The sequence below is a fragment of the Botryllus schlosseri genome, chromosome 1, assembly GCF_051294905.1.
Source record: "Botryllus schlosseri isolate E-star chromosome 1, Bs_hap1, whole genome shotgun sequence".
Lineage (NCBI taxonomy): Eukaryota > Metazoa > Chordata > Ascidiacea > Stolidobranchia > Styelidae > Botryllus > Botryllus schlosseri.
The window spans coordinates 23,675,040-23,696,307 of record NC_137236.1 but is presented as its reverse complement, the minus strand read 5'-3'; the positions used below and the strand labels follow the sequence as shown (position 1 = coordinate 23,696,307).

The window sequence follows — 21,268 nt, the reverse complement described above, 5'->3', positions numbered from 1 at the left end:
TCGCTTTACCTAGATATAGTATGCTTTTATCTATATCACATATCTTTAGTACGTATCCTCCGTCTAAACTTCTATACATGTAATTCTCCGTAAATTGATTGCCTGAAGAGAGATTCACCATTAGCATATATTAGTAGGAGGACATGTCAGTTTAAAACTGCGCTAGACTTTAAGCCTTTCACGAAATACAAATACCACAGTATTTACACACTTACTATCGAAAGAATAGTTACGGCGATTGAATCAAGCGTATACTTCAAATAACAATGGACTCAATGGTTAACACTTCCAAATATTGATTTCTACGTCACTAACGGCGATTGAGAGGGAGTGAGTAACTAAATATTATCGAGTCAAATACCTAAGTATACATGTTTGCTCCAGAATCATCATTATCAGATTACATTATGGACATAATCGCAGTGGGTCAGCGTAAACGGATCATGTCAATCCGGACTTTATGATGTACAATTTGACAGCAGAGTACATTTCCAACGATTTATTCACTTGACATCTTACGATCTCCCGTTAACCAGCATAATATTACTGTAGGCGCAAGATCTCGAATACAATTGATCAGACGTTCGCCAACTTTTTTGACTGATCTCCTCTTCATATAATTTGAGATATAACGCCCCTGTAAGATAGAAGTCCCCAGTACCGTAGTGCTGAAGTAGGCTTACACCACGGTCTAGGACAGAGGTCTCAAACTCAAGTGTACTCGCGGGCCAGTTTTCCAGTTTTGACGACGCCACTGGCCGCAGCATTTATATAGTAGGCTTACCATACGTCCTCTTTGAGGATTTGTCCTCTTTTTTGACTTTTTTGAAAGTGTCCTCGGAGGACGCCCTTTTGTCCTCTTTTTTTTAGATTTTGTCCTCTTTTTTGAAAATTTAGGTCAGATATAGAGGAAATTAGCGCAGAAGTGAAGCTCCGGCGGGTATTTCGGAGGAAAAAGCGGTGATTTCAGCTCTGAGCGAAGTGAAGACCTTTTTTTTTTTTTTTTTTTTTTTTAGTCATCCACCTAGCAATGTGGAGTGAAAAACGTGTTTTTGAGCTCTGAGCAGAAGTGATGACCTTTTTTTTTTTTTTAGTCATCCACCTAGCAATGTGGAGTGAAAAACGTGTTTTTGAGCTCTGAGCGGAAGTGATGACCTTTTTTTTTTTTTTAGTCATCCACCTAGCAATGTGGAGTGAAAAACGTGTTTTTGAGCTCTGAGCGGAAGTGATGACCTTTTTTTATTTTTTTTAGTCATCCACCTGGCAATGTAGAGTAAAAAACGTTATTTTGAGATCTGAGCGGAAGTGAAGACCTTTTTTTTTTTTTTTTTTTTAGTCAACCGATCATGAAGCGGGTGAAATTTACCTGTTTTTGAGAATTCTTCTCCAGTTTTGCTTGTCTGAAATTTCTGAAAAAGTGTCCTCTTTTTTCATTTCCGAAATATGGTAAGCCTATTATATAGGGATATTCTATGTCTTTTCAAGTATGCCTTATTTGGCGGGAGTGAATTGTCCTATTGAAAGTGAGCCGATCCAGCAGACCATCAGTAAACACACATCGTCAAAATGTGATTCACACTTGTATAAATTTAGGCCTGGCAAGAAAAGAATCATCACATTTATAACTATTTGAGTAGAACTGTTGTTGCACTTGATATATATTAATTATAACATATAGATACCACATAGGCCAGGGGCTGGCAACTTCTCCAGTCGGCGGGCCGGATATAGGAAAATTCAGTACTTGGCGGGCCGGATTGCTGAATCGATACATTATTTGCCCATTTATCCACATATACAAGGAATAAATCGTTTTTATTGAATGTATTTTAACGACAGCAATGTCACTTCAAAGCCATTTCTCGCCGATAATGGCGAGGATATGTTGTGGATTTGAGAACAGCTTCACTCTGATCATAGTGTCCTATATGGTGTGGACCAGACATGGGGTAATCGCGATTAGTAATCGTAATCGATTACGACGATTACAGCATTTTCAAGTAATCGTAATCGCAATCGATTACATTCCAAAAAAATCCAAAGTAATCGTAATCGTAATCGACTACTTCCCATATCTAATCGATTTCTTTGTGAAAGAACGATTACTTTTTATTTGTACAATGAATATGACATAACCGAACATTCGTGAACAAGAATAGATATTATACCAGGTTATTAATAGCGCAAACGGTTGATTTTCAAACGCCACTGCTCATTATTACGTCAGAAGTATTAGCTTTGCTCGTCCTTGCGTAAGAAGTATCCACGCGTAGTAAATATATATTTGATGTACATTGTTGTGTGATTGTTAGAGAAATGTAAGCCATGCTGTATATCAGGTTATCAATACACTCCAGACGCCACAACCTCGCAGCAAGATAATAATCACCACTCTGCCTATAGTTTCAAATAGTAACATATGTAGGCTATTGATGTTTGGTTATGCTTAGTTAAACGCAGTTTGGCCGTTGCTGCTTGGCGAGCAGTAGGCCTATCTATGTAGTATACGTAGCCTATGTATTGTACGTACACCGGACAAAGATTTGAAATTTTGTACTCGTTAAATAGAACATTACGATGGTTTAAATAAACAGCTGCTGATAATATCATAACCAAGCCGTTCTTTCCCGTTTCTCGTAACGGCAGCTTGCAGTATATGTATTAAGTGAAAGGTAGAATAGCAAGTTCACTTTATTTTATTCTCATATGACTCTACTTGAAACGGGCGCCAATCGTTATTTCACAATTCTTCACTCGACATTTCAACTGTCGCCATAGCCATTCGCTGATACACCATGTTAGCGTGGGCTGTAGGTACAATCAGGACCAAAACAGCAATTCGTCCCCCACTCCAAACGTTGGTATTGGAAGGGTTGTAACCAAGTCAAAATGTTCCGAGTCACAAGTCAATCTCACTTTTGTAGTTTTGACTCGAGTCAATTCGAGTCATTTTCAATTCACCCCCGTGTCAAGTCCGAGTCCAAGTCATCTAGTTTAGAGTCGAGTCCGAGTCATAGTGTTTGACTCGAGTACGAGTCTAAGTCGTAATGTTCACAGATCAGTTTCATATCAATCCGGTTCAACCCACTTTTTTCAACTCTGCTCGAGTGAAATAGAATGGCTCGTATTCATAAGATTGTGATTTTCATCAGTTTTCACAGTTTACGGCCCTATTTCCAAGTATCTGGACTGATAGACAAAATACAAATAATGCGGTAACTTTACTATTCTTTGAAGTTACATGGAATGTATTTCTTGGTCGTTCGAGTCTCGAGTCATATGACTTGGTTCGAGTCATGCAAAATCGAGTCGAGTCAATTTACGCATTTGAAAAAATGACTCGAGTTAAGTCTAGTCACCAACAAATCGCAACTCGAGTCGGACTCGAGGCATTACAACCCTGGGTATTGGAGCCCCATAGGGTGGTCAGTTTTCAAGTTGATGCCATGCCGTCGTCAATAATATTGGTAATTGCATAATATTGCTATTCATTCATTTTTATCGACAGAGCTGGGGGCACGCAATTCATAATTATTGCATCTGGCTTGTTGTTATAATAATTACTTTGTTGTATGTTATTAATTCGTGGCCACCCGTCTTTTATATAATCAAAAGATACTGCAGTCGCCCAAACGTAGCTGACTAAAAAAACTTTCATGAGACGCACACACAAACTGTCATGTCTTTATTCATCTGTGAGTGCCTCGGGTGGCATTTGCATTGTTGGGGCTCAGATTGGAAGGACCGGACTATTCGTCACGCCCACAGAGCGCGGCGACTGGCAATGGACACTAGGGTTGTCCAAAATTTGGAAAATCTTAAAAATACCCCGTGATTGTGTCTCATTCCATAGATTATTGATAAAAAATAACAATGAGCCTGAAAGAAGCTCACGGGAAAGCCATTAAGATTTCGGCCAAAGCGTTTGAAAGTAGCTGCCCAAGAATGGGCGTGCCACCGACCATAGAACGACGAGAAGACTAGTAATCAAATAACCACGGCCCTTGATTGGCTAATTGGCTATGCTGCAATGATCACCACAGCAACAGCTTTCTGATTATGTGCTCAAGGAGTCTGCTAACGGTGGGATTCTGAAATCGCGTTGTTGGTAGGTTGGCAGATGATGATTTAAGATTAATTCAGGACATGTTAAGGTACGAAATACATGATGAACAATCAACAGCTGCTTCACAAAAACTTCTACAGCATGACTGCTTTATTGGAAGGAAACGGCTGTAGCCTACATGCCGTGTTTTCATCGAGGGAAAGCAAAGGCGCTTATGCAAGCGGTAAACGAATTCCCCGTTTGGAAAGGATCCATCATCAGTGAACACAAATATAAAGCTTAACAATGACACGATACCGTAATTTGTGTGATCTTATTAGGCTCAAGCTGTAATATATAGGTGACGTTTTGAATGATATTGGAATCGGCTGAATCAGCGGGTTATGCTTGGCACTCATCAGATGCTTACAGTAAATTGAATTCAATTGTAAGTGTTGCTAAAGTCCCTAATGATAACGCACACTCGCACAGGCTATACCCAATGTGGTATGTCAAAGTCCCTATTGATCCCGCAGAAAATAGGTGTAAAGATAATCACAGACTATACTGCATAGTATCCAGCATAGTTTGGACATGATATCCAGCATTGTGCTTACTTTACACCTCTTTTCTGCAGCATCATTAAGGACTTTGACAACACTTACATGTGAATTCAATTTGCTGTAAGTATAACTGCCAAGCACAACCGGCTGATTCAGTCAATCCCTAGAGCATTCAAAATATCAACTATATACTACAACTTGAGTCCAATAAGCTCACACAAAGTATAGTGTCATGGTCAAGCTTTATATTTGTATTCACTGATGATGGATCCCTTCTGAAACGGGGAATTCGTTCACTACTTGCATAAGCGTCTTTGCTTTCCCTCGATGAAAACACGGCATGTAGGCTACAGCCGTTTCCTTCACAATAAAGCAGTCATGCTGTAGATGTTTTTGTGAAGCAGCTGTTGATTGTTCATCATGTATTTCGTACCTTAACATGTCCTGAATTAATCTTAAATCATCATCTGCCAACCTACCAACAACGCGATTTCAGAATCCCCACGGGTAGCAGACTCCTTGAGGTGAGCACATAATCAGCAAGTTGTTGCTGAGGTGATCATTGAAGCATAGCCAATTAGCCAATCAGGAGCCGTGGTTATTTGATTACTAGTCATCTCGCCGTGCTATGGTCGGTGGCACGCCCATTCTTGGGCAGCTACTTTAAAACGCTTTGGCCGAAATCTTAACGGCTTTCCCGTGAGCTTCTTTTGGGCTCATTGTTATTTTTTATCAATAATCTATGGAATGTTGGACAACCCTAATGGACACATACCCAAAGTTTTAGCCAAGGTCATTCTTTGGTAGCACACTGTGTGGAGTTGAATGTTGGTCAAAATTGCATACTTCTTTTGGTGTGTCGTGGCGGGGCAATGACCGCCACCGAAATGCCTATTCCTACAAATTAGGCATGCTTTATTTTCTTGAGGGGGAGAGGTATGCATTTCAAAATCAAGCTATTTAAAGAAATTGAATCCCGAAGCTCGACGAAAATTTTCAAGTTATTGACTCTCTTGAAAATACTCTATAATAATTTATGTTGATTTACGAAATACTTTTGAGTCCCAATAGAGCTCGCTCCCGGTCCTGGGGAGTTTGGAGGGTTTCAGTTACGGACCTGGCAGGAATGCAAATCGTTAGGTGCGACGAATAGTCCTGCATAGAGTTGGGCAATGGGTGCATTATGACGCAACAAGCAAATAACGTATGATTTATAAAGAAAGTTGTTATTCATTAGACCTTTTCATCGGAAGCCTTATATTGTCTTCCAATATCTCTTATGAAATTAGTTCTAAGAAGCAAAACAAATATAATCGTGAGTAATCGTGATTACTTTTAAAATGTAATCGTAGTCGTAATCGACTACTTCCTGATTTTGCTGTAATCGTAATCGTAATCGTAATCGTGGGATTCACAAATAATCGTAATCGCAATCGATTACATTCGTGAAGTAATCACCCTATGTCTGGTGTGGACACAAGCAAATCTCGCGGCTCCATGAAATTGGCCTAAGTCACACTTTAATCTGGTCAAAGGCATTTTGACTGTAGTTTTTGACCGACTTGCCGAGCATTAAATTTGATAAAACGGGTGTCAATCGAAAGATACCGCGCTGCTTGTTGCGAAAATATAAATTTTATTCTGCTCGTGGTTCTGGAAAAAAAATAAGTCTCGAATGTTGCATTGTAACGGAGTTTGGTATTGTGACGCAGCCAGGCCATCTGAGCAGCTCTGGAGCAAGCGCGCACGAAAGTAAGGCCCTTTTCATACCGGGGTTCCGGGAATAACATTTCTCGAAAATGTTTACCGGAACCCCTCTATGTGAACATAACACTGGTGATTCGGGGCGGTATGAACGCTCATATTTTCGGAGATTTTTACGGGACCGACTGAGTATGAACACGAATGGCGCAGCTGGGTTCCCGGAACGCTGTCAATCAATCTTTTAGTTACCGTAACTAGGGCTGGGCACAATGATTCGAGTACTCGAATCTGAATCGAGTACTAATTTTAATGATTCGAGTCGAGTAGCAAAAGTCGATTTTTTCGAGTACTGAAATTATACGCTTATCGCCACTGAAAGTTAATTTATCATCTAGAATTATAATTTCGATACTATCATCCACTGTTGAAGCCTTGAAACCTTGATTGGCGGTATCGTAGCATGAAACATATCGTACAAAGCTACGAAGGTTACTGGACGTAGCACATTTCCGAAGTCATGATTATCCCACAACATTGTCACCAAGTGGAATGAAATCGGTATGGTCGAAAAATACCAAAGTATCATTTATAAGTAGGATAACAGGCATTATATTCTTTGTGGTGGCATAAATGGTACATATTTGAACTTTGACGTATTACATTTTGTTATGACGTCATAATGAGTGATACTCGATTACTCGACTCGACTCGAAGCATATTACGTGATTCAGAATCGAATCACTCAGGTACTCGACTTTGCCCAGCCCTAACCGTAACGCGCTGTTCATTCAGGCTGCTGGTATTTCGTGGTCAGATACCTGCGGCATTTTGATCTTCTTGGTAATGGTGTTGGGAATGCATTATTCTTGGATTTATATTCTGTATGCTCACAATACGTAGTCACTGACTACTAGTCAGCTTCTTTTTTCTGTGGTTTTGTAAACAGAGCACGGCTAAAAAGGTAGAACACCATCTCCAAATGATGCAGCATTGGGTGAGTTGCCTGAAAACGTTAGCACTTCAACACTAATTTGGTAGGTGATCTTAACCCTTACCAAATTTGTTACATCAAAGGCAAGTTTCTAACCACGGATATGCTGTGTGTAGGTTAGTGACCGTCATATACGCCTACTGAAAAGGGGATTTAGTAACATCTGCTTTGATAGTGGCAGCACAGCATAGAATGATGTCCTTAGCTCTGACTCACTAACCAAAATTCAAATTGTACCAACGGGCTGGTAAGCCATCGTACATCATCCAAGCCATAATTTGGTTTTCACCTATGCCTTCATTTTCTTGTTACAACCAAGTCATTCCTTTGTTATGCAAGGTTAGGCAAGATAACTTAATTTGATCTTTCCGCAGGTCTAGATGGAGGAAACTGATGAAAAAGGTGAAAAGGCGGAACTGTGCAATTGTGCATCAAGTTATAGTTTCTCTCATGAATAAAATGAAACAGCACAAACACATCTGGTTAAGCAAGAGCATTGTTTATTGAGAAAGTCACACAGGGCATTTCCGACGTCAGGGCCAGCGATACTTGGATCACCACCAGGTCTTGTCTTCATTGCGTATACCATCCTCTGTATCATTCTGGCCTTAGCGGATTGCAGTTTATGAGAAAAGCTGAACACCGCGCCTTCAGTCGACCAAAATCTTTCAACCTTCATGTGTGCTTTGCCAAGTTTCTGAAAAAGCAATTGTGAATTTTAAGGGCAGCAGAAAGGAAATTTATATTACATGTTTGAAATTAGCTTTAGCTTATACTCTGTTTGTGTTTCAGGGAAAAGGCTCCAGCATGAGCCGGGGCTGAAAGGGATAGGCTGCGTCATCAGTTATGTAGGCTAGTACGGAACTCTCTGGCTCCCAATCATGAAGTCATCCTGAAAAAACTCGAATGCAGCAAATGCATGTTTGGTACAAATGTTGCTGTGGTAATTTTTTATCCACCCACAACACTCAGACTTGTACAAAGTACTGGAATTTCAAAATGCGCAACTTCAACAAGAACTACTCAATTTTTCAAACTAGCAACTAGAACAGCGGTGGCCAACCTTTTCAGCCAAATCAACACATTCGATTGACGAACTATTCTGCCGGCCACTAGCCGCGCGAAGCACGAAAATTTTTTGAAGTTGATAAATTCATAATATTGTCACTTGACTATATTGCTAGCCTGCTGTATATTGCTGGGCTCAGTTTGCAAGGACTGGACTATTCGGCACCTGGACATATCGATATCGAAAGCTTCGTCCAACATGCGGCAATCATTTTGTGCCTAGGTTTCATAGTCGACGGTCATTCTGCGAGCGAAAACGTGAGGTCGCGAATATATATATAGTTAGACTCAATCTGATAGATTAGGCGTTCTTTCATTTTCACAAAGGGGTAACAATATTAAAAGCAAGAAATCGAGTGACAAGATATTGCGCCAAGCGTGTAGAAAATTTTTACTTTTGATTTATCTATCGCAAAGTATTCTGCTTTATTGTAGTGTATGAAGATCTACCAAAATGTGACTGGCTCATAGACCTACCACTGGGTCGGAACTAATATTTTAGTCATCACATCTCAAGTGCTGCGGCCAGACTAATCAAATTTTTGATTGGCCTTGCAAGTTCACGATCTGTGCAATCCATTTTTGATAATACTACTAATTTCGGAAATTAACTCGCGGGCCACGGGTTGGCCGGCCCTGAACTAGAACATCAACTTTTCAAAATCTGCTATTAGAACTAGAACTACTCATTTTCAAATATTCGCAACTAGAACCAGAAACCATTCACTTTTTCAAATCCACAACTAGAACTACATAGTTTTAGTAACTAAATAAGTAGGTTGATGTACATGTCTGACTACCAGAGGTGGTCAAGAAATCCAAGTAGTCAAGAAATCTACTCAAGTAGAAGTAGAAGTAGCGACGAAAAAAATCTACTCAAGTACGAGTAGAAGTACTTCTTCCATGAGCAACCTAAAACTACTTGAAGTAGAAGTAGAATTTACTGACTTTAAAAGTACTCAAGTAAGTAAGTAGTTATGAAAACGATCCTAATTCGTTCACATGGATTGTAAAAAGGTGCAAATTGAGCTATGCGAAAGGTGACGAGCTTGATTCATATTGATGCATACCAACAGGTATCCAATTTTCGATAGCATAAGTATTCGTCCACATCATGGGATGAAAATGATAGTATTGATATGAAAATGTGATGCTAATGCACTGTTTTCTCGAGCAGCACGTTTTAGAAAATAGCATGATATGACGCCGCTCCCCATACTACAAGGCCTGTAGTTTAGTCGAAGAGCAATACGGAGAAGTTGTATGGAATACGGTGTAAACACTTTGCGCGATTAGTAAACGTAAATAAAAAAAATGGTGGACCGTAAAAATGCCATATTGTGTAGCTTTATTTCCAGAAATTAAAGGGATTACTACACTTGCGTTTATACTTAAACATGTATGTTATCCAGACAAAAGAACTGATAATAATTATAACTCAAAGTATATGATACTGGGAATTGAAAGTGAAATATAAATACTACTTCTGAAAGCAGAACATGTATTTCATGTTTTTAGTCCAGAAAGTTTCAAAGGTGGTATGCTAAATAGCTCTGAAACTAAAAAAATATCAGAGTCCACTTTTCGGGATTTGGACACGCCATGGACAATGGACATGCTAGATTACGATATGATAAGTAAATGCTAGATTGCGAAACATCAGTTTCAAACGTTATGATGAGCCATATATACTGTGATGAATTATTTGATATGGACGAATGGCGGCAATGTGGTGTGAACGGAGCAACGCCAACCCTCTACCTAAATTATATTCACCGATACTTCGTGAAATCATACTGGTTACTCCGTATCAGTGTTGGGATCAAGTCACTACCTTCGAGTCACGAGTCATTTCGAGTCATTGCTCATTTTGACTCGAGTCAAGTCAAGTCAATCGATTTTTGGAGGTGACTCGAGTCAAGTCAAGTCAAGTCACGAGTCAAGTAACAATTCAAGTCAAGTTGCATTTTCGAAGCACGAGGCATGATAACGTCATTGCATTTTGAAAGCTGTCTGAAAAACTGATTGAGTAGTCATTGATTTTGAACCGATGAACGAATATAGAGTTTAATATTCACACAAGAAGACGCTGTATCGCTCACAGATACGTAGAACTGCTAGACCACAGTTGATAGTTACCAGCCTAAATAGAGGATAGATACGAATTGATAGGATGCAATACATTACCCATTTACAAATCGATATGATACAATTCGAGCCTGTGCCAATGGTTGAGGATTATATAAACTATATTCGAATTCAATTTCAATAAAACAAGAGGTTTGGTTAAGGTAAAAAACAGAGATTAATTACTTTACTATACTAGATTACGACAACGTAAGCTGTAAGCTTCGATCACTTCGTTTGCGGTCAATTTATTTGTGAGGGAACAATGGAGGCTCAGTTTAACGCACGATCAATAAATGATTGGTCGCGCTCACGGTTACACCAGCGTTTCGTGAACAATCCGAACATATGCAAGATTCAGTGATCTTTATCGACACCGATTATTTGATGACTCGAAATTGACTCGTGAATTTTGCTCCGAGTCACGAGTCAATCCATATTTCTGATACGCCGAGTCAAGTCAAGTCAAGTCATTTTAGCAAAGTGACTCGAGTCAAGTCAAGTCATTCAAAAAAGGTGACTCGAGTCTGACTCGAGTCAAGTCATGACTCGAGTCATCCCAACACTGCTCCGTATCCAGCACTGCACGCGAAGTGCGACGAAAATTCTGGGCTTTATAAACTTTTATGAAAATTATATGTTGATACTCCGTGAAAACGGCCCCGAAATACCTCAGGTTCTCTTCCTGATTGGAAGATTGAACTACTTCTACTTGACAAACTCAAAATAGCGAAAAGTAAGTAAGCAGATCACAAAATATTACGAAGTAGAAGTAGAAGTAGCTAAAATCAGATCTACTTGAGTAAGTACCAGAAGTAGAGGAAAACTACTTGAGTACTTCGAAAAAGTAGAAGTACTTCGTTACTGACCACCTCTGCTGACTACACTACAAAAAATATACAAATTTGGTCTCATTTTCCGCAATTTCAGTCAAGTGAGCAGGGTTGTAACCAAGTCACAAGTCGATCCCACTTCAATAGTTTTGACTAGATTCAAGTCGAGTCATTTTCAATTTATCACCGAGTCAAATCCGAGTCCAACTCATCGAGCAGAGCGTCGAGTTCGAGTCATGGTTTTATGACTTGAGTCCAAGTCATTGTGTTGATTGCTCAGTTTCCAGTTTAAGTCTATTTTCCATCAATTTGGGTCTTACTTTTGAGACAGAAAGTAGCCTACTTGGCAAGAACAATTGGTCTTTCAGACTTCTTTTTCTGACATAATGATTCAAGACCAAATTTGTCTGACCTTTTTGCAGTGGTATGCTACGCAAAAACTGGCTGACATTCTGCCATGACAAATATAGAAATATTACTATGCACTACGGCTGGGCAAAATTGAGTACCTGAGTGATTCGATTCTGAATCACTTATTGCGCTTCGAGTCGAGTATCATCATGATGACATCACAACACAATGTACCATGCCAAAAATTCAAATGTGTAGGCTACCTTTTATGCCACCATAAAGAACATAACGCCTATTGCCCGTCACATTAAAGATACTTTAATGTGTTTTCGACCATACCGTTTTCATTGCACTGCTTGACAGTGTTATTTATGGGATGGTCATGACTTCGGAAATGTGTTATTTCCAGCAACGTTCGTACACTGTAAAAAAAAATACCTCGATTTACCGCGAAATGTTTGGAAGCACGGTAGCCAGACATTTCGTGGTAATGTAACATTACCGCTAGTCAATGTAAATTTAACTTACACTCGTCCGGTAATCTCACTTTACACGCCAGACTGTAATGTTACAGTCACCTCCGGTATATCCAATCTACATTTTCTCCTGTATATTTGCCCCTGAGACTGTAATTCTACCGCCTACCAACCTACATGCTGTCTGTGTAAATCAGGATTACATATCAGCTTGTAAATTAACGTACACCCCATACCTATCGCAAAGCAACCCGATGCTAAAATATCGCAAAAGCTTCTTCACACCCCCAAAACGACATTGGAACAAACTGTATATTCATTCATGATTCACGATGAGAAGGTTATCGATGGAAAAGTATTGCTGCTGGAGGTCTAATTCTTCTTTAGGAGACATGCAGTAAAACGGGTGGTCTCCCACCATCGGACAAACTTCCAATTGTTTCTTTTTCTCGTCCTCATTCCTTCTGTGTAACTAGTATCTTGCAGTTCCACTAAAAAGAATTCATGCATAAGTTGATATATTAAGCAAAGTTTATAGCCTAGACATGACATTATAAAGACTACTAAGACAAATAGGCTAACAAAAATATCACAATTTTTGAAGTACCGGTACTGGTACATTGTGTGATGACGGCTCCGCCTTTTACATGATATAGCATGAGTCATGACTTACTTCATCTAATGCAGCGGTTCTCAACCTTTTTGAACATGCGCCCCCTTGGCGATGGCCAAAAAAATTGCGCCCCCTGCACTTATTGTCATGTCAAAAAGAGCACATCATCTAATATAGAGATAGGCTATGTTAATCTGTCCAATGTCCATATCCTTTCCCGGTGAACTCTGGACCATTATACTTTTCACAAAGGGCTATTGTACACACCGAAATCGCGAGTGGCAATGCTATGAGTAGTTGCTGGGATTCCATATTTTCGTGCAGAGCGGAGCGCGAATTTTTTTTAGATTCACGAATGAATACCTTAAGTAATAGTAGCAGTATTACATATTACTGTCAAATATTTATCCTTTTTCAGCCCATATCATCAGATTCACCGGTAGGGTTCATGGACGGAGTGCTTTCGAAAATTTAGGGCAAGTTATAATTGATAATGTATCTTTGTGTGGGCCAATTGTTATTAGTCATGCACTTTGTCGCATGCTGTTATTTGTTGACCCCCCATCAGGATTGTCCATCGTATCAGTAGTGGAAATATATTGAAATCGCCCAAATGTACCATAGAAAAATTTCTTTCGTGAGCACACGATTCTGATGTCTGCTCAGATTTAGAAGGGCGCTACTATATTAGAATTGAAAAATTTAGTTACGTTGAATTGCGTGGAGCGCGAAGAAAATTTCAAGATTAATTAAAATCTCTTGAAAAATTGGGATGAATTAGTAATTTCAATTTGCATGTCGACGGATGCTAACACATACTAATTGAATTAGGTGTCGACGGCCACACAAACTCCCTTCTACTGCAGCAGATTGCCCATCCCTGATCTATTAGTATACATATGGGATGTCTTACGCCAAGTTTGAATCCGTATTCGAGTCTTTATCATTTCTGACTAATTTCCCCAAACTTGTTTGAAAATAGCAAAAGAAACATTGAGCAGGACATCAATTTATTTCAAGGTAGGTTGCACTGAGACTAATCCTAATGCTGGAAGTGACTACAGAGAACAAGGCATCATTCTGTACTGCCATGCCCAATTTGATCAGTTTTGGAATTGAAGTAAATTGTGTTGATATAGGGTAGCTTAATTGAGGGCAAGCTATGAAGGGCAAGGGAAGCTATGAAGTAATGAATGACTTCCACGTGGGAATTCCTCTAAATCTTCAAAGAATATCAAAAATTTGCTCAAATGAAGTTGAGCGCGGCTGCTGGAGTTTGAATTTGGCGATCTTTCTTGAATACGAAATAATTTTCATCTTCAACAATCGTCTTCTGAAAATGGTTGAGAAACACATGTTTAGCCTCATGTATTGAAGCAAAAGGTTCCTCATTTGAGTTGGATGTGTGCCAAACAAATCCAGAAGTGGATGAAAACATCTTTATGCTATGGCCCGAAAATGACATAAACATACCTACAGTTTCAACTCCTCCGCGGCGGAGTATGTGGTGTCACAGGTCACTTTATAAGTCGACTAATATCCCAAAATAGAACAGAGAATGCGGCGAATGAAATATTTCAATCATGAAATCAAAGTCATCCCGGTGGTGTGCACAGTCGTAGAGATTCACGGTAAAGAATACTATGTAGTACTGTACCTTTTACGATGCGTATGCCATTCAGCATTCCTAGGAATCTTCAACGATCGTGTCCACTTTCTTCAAGCACAACAAGCTTCGCTCCACCCTTTGCTCAAATCTCAATAATGGCCAGACGACGATACGACACTCGAACCAGAGATGCCACTGGGATATTTCGGAAAAACCCAGATGTGGACGCTAAATAAACCCAGAAAAACCCAGATTCTATATTTCACTTAAATTGCTATTAGATAGCTGTAAAACTGGAAACTGACAGTCATTATTACAGTCATACAGTAATAGAAGTAAGTTTTAGCCCTTGATTATGGAAATACAACAGTTCATACTATACATTTCTCCCGGTTAACTAAACAAATCCCACAAAAATATGCTGTTTTCCTCTCAACGCATTGCGCGGCGTCATTGATCAACAATGTATTATATCACCGTGCCACGAATGTTGTTCATAACAATGCCATTCCTCATCTCTGAGGGTGATTTTCAATATTTCCATGCAGCGACCTGACCATTACTCCTGGGATAATGTGACAGGCAAGCTTAGTCGAAAAAAAAACTGCCAAATCATGAAATTCAGGGTATATTTGAATGTGCTGATACCCAACCCCTCAGACTAACTCAATAGCTGAAGGTGTGCGACCGTCTCTCTCAGAGGGTCACTGTTGGAAGTTAATATACTTAGATCCCCATCTGCATAATATAAGGTTATCATGTTACTTATTGATACATGACAAATCCATTGGAATGATACTAGCATTCGATTCTTAAATCGTTTTAAATAGCAATACGACGGTTCCAAAATCCAATGTGTTGCCCTATGAACATCGCATGACTTTCTGCGACTTGGAAATTGACCGTCTTCAATGAAGCTCCATCGCATCACGCCGATGCCTCTCATTTTGCGAGTGAGACAGTGTCTCAAGACTCGTTACGATAACTCGTTACGCTGTTACAATGAAAACGAAATCTATCGACAATGGCGGAGGGATATCTGTAGAATTCTACAGTTCTATATATCCTTGCTATGGCGAACTGAAAGAGGTCCATTTTACGACATTATGATCTTACTAATCTAATATTTAATTTTCGAGCTTAAAATTGACCTGAAGAACATAATGTTGAAAAAACCCATATTTCAAGGACAAAAACCCAGAAACCCAGGCGATGCTCGAAAAACCCAGATCTGGGTGGAAAAACCCAGGAGTGGCATCCCTGCTCTGGTAAGCTATCGGCTGATATTAGCGATTAGCCAGCACACCACGTCAAGGTTTGAGCCAGGCGCTGCATTAGGTCATATCAACGATTGCACGGTTGAAAGGATAGACTACATCAAAACTAATTACCTCTACCGCATGCAAAGACTTGATGATTATCGGGATATGTGACTTTTCTAACAAATGCAGAGAGTTGATGATTGACCAAAGAGGGGGCCCGTCGACAACCCCAAAAGTCACCAGTGGTTGAGATACTGCTTCATTCGTTTTATTTAAAATTTCATCAGATCATACCACCAAAAGATGGCGTGGGAGATAATGTAGTGCAGGGGTCACCAACCTTTTTGCAACCAAGGGCTACTTTTGGGTATTGATTGCAGTGACGGGCTGCCATTTACTCCCGCCGTTTACCCGTACCAGATTGAATTTCCGCTTTGATATTCATAACACTGGGCAGGAATCACATTGCGGTAAGAATCCTACGAGAGTCTAAATCAAAACATCACATTTCAACCAGCTAAGCACTAAGACCACGAATTACTTCGCACCGTGTCTATATAAATTATACAGCAACAGTCAAGTCAAATTTTAAAATAAATTATGTCACACTTTAGACTGGACACCATGTTATCTGTTTCTATATCAGTCAGTGGCAGGCCTGACATTGCATGCAATCAACTAGTGCGCTGTACTGTAGTAAGATGTAACTTGACACTTCAACTCTGAGTGAGTGTTCCCGATGTGCATTAGTGAGTTCTGTTCTGTATTTGTTTTTGATTAAGTTCATGTCCGCAAAGGCTGATTCACAGCGATAAGTTGAACCAAGCACGCTTGCAGCCGTCATAGCTGCTGCGCATACGCCACTGTACGTTTCCAAGTCAACAAGGAACCAAAAGTTTAGCTGCAGCCTTGTGGGCTTTGAGGTGGAGGTCATTTTGCAGTGTTACAATTTCAATTTTTAACTGTTCAGCATCCAGACATAACAGATTTCAATATACCTGACAGCAGCATCGATTACGAAAAGTTAGAAATATGGTACTAAACTGCGTTGAGTGTAAGAGAAATGAGCCGTGTCAAAAGATGCAATACGAAATGGACATACACATATTGAAAATCTGCTAGTACTTCACCGCTATCTGCTACCGAATAGTAATGTTGTTTACTACTTTGGGATTGTCCTGGACGTCGAGCTACCATAACGGAACCCCCCGCCATTTCAAGAAGACCGTGGATGGCATTCCGTCATGTCGATTGTATAGGAAGTGCGCCGTATCCTACGTCTTCGATATCTTGTGGTTCTATTACATGTTGGTATATTACTAATTGTAATTGATGAAAATTTGATATCATCATTTTGAGTGTTAATTATGTATTGACATTTGTAAGCTACAATGTGATTTAAACAAGAATAGCTAAATCTCAATCTATATATTTAAAAGCTCGCTGGTAATAATCTGACGAACATTGGTAAATGCTGCTATTCGATCTGTTTTTAAAACAGTCTCGCGGGCTACTCGTCTGTTCCTCGCGGGCTACCTGGTGCCCGCGGGCACCACGTTGGTGACCCCTGGTGTAGTGGTTACGATAAGCGCCCACCAATCTGACGGATCGGATTCGATTCGGTTCCCGTCGTTGGTTTATCTGGGCTCCTCTTCCGCGCGCGGGTCGTCAGCTATGGGCTTAGCAATTTATGTTGCGTTCAGATTGCTGAGCAGTAATTACCTCCGGACAAGCAAGCGTGACGTCGGGTGTTGCGTATCCATCCGTAGGTTAGTTATCTATACCAGAGATGCCACTGGGATATTTCGGAAAAACCCAGATGTGGAGGCGAAATAAACCCAGAAAAACCCAGATCCTATATTTCACTCAAAAGACACGAGATACCTGTGAAAGTGGTGCCTGATAGTCGTCGCATACACTTATTCAGTCATTGCAGCCTTCGATATTGAATTTACAACAGTTCATAATACACATTTTGCTTGGTTAACACTGCGAATCACACTAAAAACATGTTGTTTTCCTCTCGACACGTTGCAATGAAACAATTGTGGCGCAGCGTGAATACTTAATAGTGTACCGGTACTAATTATATCATCGCGCTGCGAAAGTTCAATGCAATGCCATCCATTCCCTATTTCTAAGGATGATTTCATGTATTTTCAGCGACCTGAACAGCTTAAAAGTAGCTTTCGATTGATTGATCCGACGACAATCACTTTTATTTGTAATAATCACAGACCAATCTATAGTGGAAATGAATAACTGCCAAATCATGAAATTCAGGGTTAGGGTTAGGTTTCGAATATGCTGATAACCAATGCCTCTGATTAACTTGCTAGGGGTGTCCAACTAACTAACTCTCTCTCTCTCTCTGAGTGTCCCTGTAGGAACTAAATATACTCAGATAACAATAGGATTATATTAGTCGGATCATCACCTGGTCTGTTCATGTGCTTGCGTGCATACCATACAGTTACATGATATATTTATCGATACATGCCGAATTGTTCACCAAGTTCACCAAGTGCCGAGTTCGCTACTGGCAATCGTTCTATATGAACATGACTTTCTGCGACCTGGAAGTTACCATTAAACGAAGCTCCATCGCATCAAGCCGAAGCCTCTCATTTTAGTAGTGAAATAGATTCTCAACACTCTGTCGTTACAATAACAGCAAAATCCATCGACAATGGCGAACTGAAGTGCGTGCATTTTACGATATTGCGACCATACTAATCTAATAATTAATTTTCGAGCGTAAAACTGACCTGGCGAACTGGATGTTGAAAAAAAACCCAGATTTCAAGGATAAAAACCCAGAAACCCAGGTGACGCTCAAAAAACCCAGATCTGGGTGGAAAAACCCAGGAGTGGCATCTCTGACTCGAACGATTTCGAAATAAGCGGTATTCATCCGCTGACATGCCACCAATAATATTTACTGGCCACTGCGTTATAATGTCTGATTTAGGTCGTTTTTTTCATACAGAAACATTTATCATTACATATAGTCCCTTTCTTCTCCATCTAATTGCGTATAAATTGATGTTTATTCCATATGTTGTTCACTACTTACCGTACCTGCTAAACCAGACGATGCTTGTGATGTCACAGTTGTGCGTTGGTTGTTTACTACGAATCTCAGAACCTAATGTCACCTATTACAGGTCGCCTTGTTCGCCATTAACAAATGGTCAACAGAGCATGCGGTGCTGATATTTCTAGTTTCCCGAACAATATTATGCATCCTAAACTGATATTCTAACTCATCAGTCCTATCCGTGACAACGAATGTAACCAGCGAGACCGGCATTATGGCCATAGCCTTATAATATAATATAGTGGCTATGGTGTACCACATTAGCTACGATTGCCAGTTGTTTCTTTTACCCTACTATGTACTATACTGAAATTGGTACTAGGGCCAACAATTTCCGTATGACAGACCCCAGTCTCGCGAACAAGGTTGAATCAGGTCAAATCACCACGAGAATGATATCAGTAACATTCAGTTCCACGTATAAATTGGCTGCAGAGATTTTCAAGCTAATCAATTTTCCCAATAGCCTGGTAAACTTCAGTAACGAGTAACTGTCAGTAATTTTGCGAAGAAATTCTGGTTACTTGACTTTACAGCTAAATTGAGGTAATATTACATATCAAAATGTAACATTACAAGCTACGCACAGTTATTGGCTGCGACCGGTCATTCGTTGCAAAATTTACAGAGATTTCCCAGTAAATCTACCAGATTTTTTACAGTGTAGCTTTGTACTATATCTCGTATGTTGCGACACGGCCAATCAAGGTTTCAAGGCTTACTCAGTGGTAAAGTTTATCAAAACTATGGTATAATTCTCGTTAGTAAATCAACTTTCAGTATAATTTCAGTAGCCTGCTCGAAAAGTAGTATTTTACTACTCGCCTCGAATCAATAAAATTAATACTCGATTCAGATTTGAGTATTCGAATCACTGTGGCTAGCCCTACTAGGCACCAGCAATTTTTATTAAAATCAACTTGTGACAGTTGCATTCTTAAAATACATCTGATGTTTACCTGGATCTATAAACGATTGGCTTCATTGGCTAGCCGCCAAAGAGCGACAGCTACTCAGCAAGCAAGAGAAATTGAGTTCGTGTAATTTGCTTGCTGCTTTTCGTTATGGTCTCGAAGCTCGTCGCAGAGTATACCAAATGTTTCTCTCACGAATTTCTCGATTTCCCTGGTTTCTCTGTATAGTGTACATAAGATTAGATCTACCCAAACCATTATACAGCAATCACAAAGATAAACTGACTTTGTCGTACCTCGTACGCAGATGTGATCGCCTGATCGGTGGTTCTTTTCATTCCAGGACTCTATCCTCTTTGCTGGCTTTCAGTTTCTGCTCTCAGCTTCGGTTGATAATATACAAGTCAGGAACATACTCGGGCTCTATTACTGATACAGATATTGAGTATAGAGCCCCATACACTTCGAGAAGGCATATCCGCAACATCCCATAGCTAAAAGTTGGAGCCAACTTCTCCGCATCTCACGTATATGCCTCTCCCACATTGTTTTCCACAAGCATATTAATACTGGAACACCCCACAGACATGGTTTCGTAACCATCAACAGTTACGGAGAATCGCGTTCATACTGGCCATAATTTCCCGCGAATTTACCGAAAACACGACCTGTGTGAACATAAGTTCGCGGTAACTCTAAATAGGTATGAACGCGTCCTTTTCCCGGAACTGTTCCGGTAATATTTTCTCTATGTGAACATCGCCTGTTTCGGAACTTGTTCCCGAAAGAGTTTCGTAAATCTGGTATGAAAAGGGCCTAAGAGTGTGAATGATCAATTGAATGCACAGCAATGACCAATAAGCTTGCGGTTTACTCTGCTCCTCACCTGCTCCCAGACGGCATGGTTGCGTCATAAACTTCGTTACGATACAACATTCGAAGCTGATTTGGGCGGGTTCCAGGACCACGAGCAGAATAGAATTTATATTTTCGCAATCAGTACCACGGTAGCTTGATTGATACCCGTATTATCAAATTTAATGCTCGGCAAGCCGGTCAAAAGTTACCGTCAAATTGCCTTTGAAAGTGTGACGTCGACCAATTTCACGGAGCCGTGGGATTTGCTTGTGTACACACCATATAGGACACCATGCTGTGATCAATCAACACACGGTGCAAGCCCTAATTAATATTTCAAGGCGTTTGATAAGCCCGGTACCCCAAATTTACCAGGATATCAATTCATTAGGGCTGAGTAGGTGATGAGATAGCGCCGTTGTTCATTTGCGTGGCCTATTTTATCTCGACATTAAATTCATGCGGACCGCGGCTTCTACGAAATTTGAAAAGTGACCCGCGACCCGTTTTGAGTTGGCGAGTCCTGGCATAAGCTGTGTCTTACAAAAGCTTACAAGTGCATGTGCCGTGCTACAAGTCTGCGGTTACGGAATCAAAAATTAGAAATATCGGTCTGGTGTACATGACCATTGTAGTCTACAAACACCATGATTACCACAAACGATATTAGGGTTGAGTACATCGTAAATGCCGATAATGCAAGTCTTCTCGCTGCGATGAACCTACGCGCAAGCTCAACTCGCCCACTGCGCAC

The 21,268-nt window shown here is 40.2% G+C and overlaps 2 long non-coding RNA genes across 4 annotated transcripts; one reads left to right on the top strand and one right to left on the bottom strand.

Annotated features, from left to right (window-relative positions):
- Positions 1-7,116: 7,116 nt before the first annotated feature.
- LOC145434620 (uncharacterized) lies at positions 7,117-7,779 on the top strand. The gene is made up of 2 exons (XR_013913498.1): positions 7,117-7,306; positions 7,678-7,779. It is a non-coding gene; the product is annotated as an uncharacterized LOC145434620 (long non-coding RNA).
- LOC145434511 (uncharacterized) lies at positions 7,727-20,444 on the bottom strand. Of its 3 annotated transcripts, none has more exons than XR_013913438.1 (3): positions 19,943-20,240; positions 19,702-19,876; positions 7,727-8,000 (listed from the first exon to the last, which is right to left on the bottom strand). It is a non-coding gene; the product is annotated as an uncharacterized LOC145434511 (long non-coding RNA). The 3 variants fall into 3 exon arrangements; XR_013913435.1 differs by having other exon boundaries at positions 19,953-20,240; XR_013913427.1 differs by lacking the exon at positions 19,702-19,876 and having other exon boundaries at positions 19,953-20,444.
- Positions 20,445-21,268: the final 824 nt, after the last annotated feature.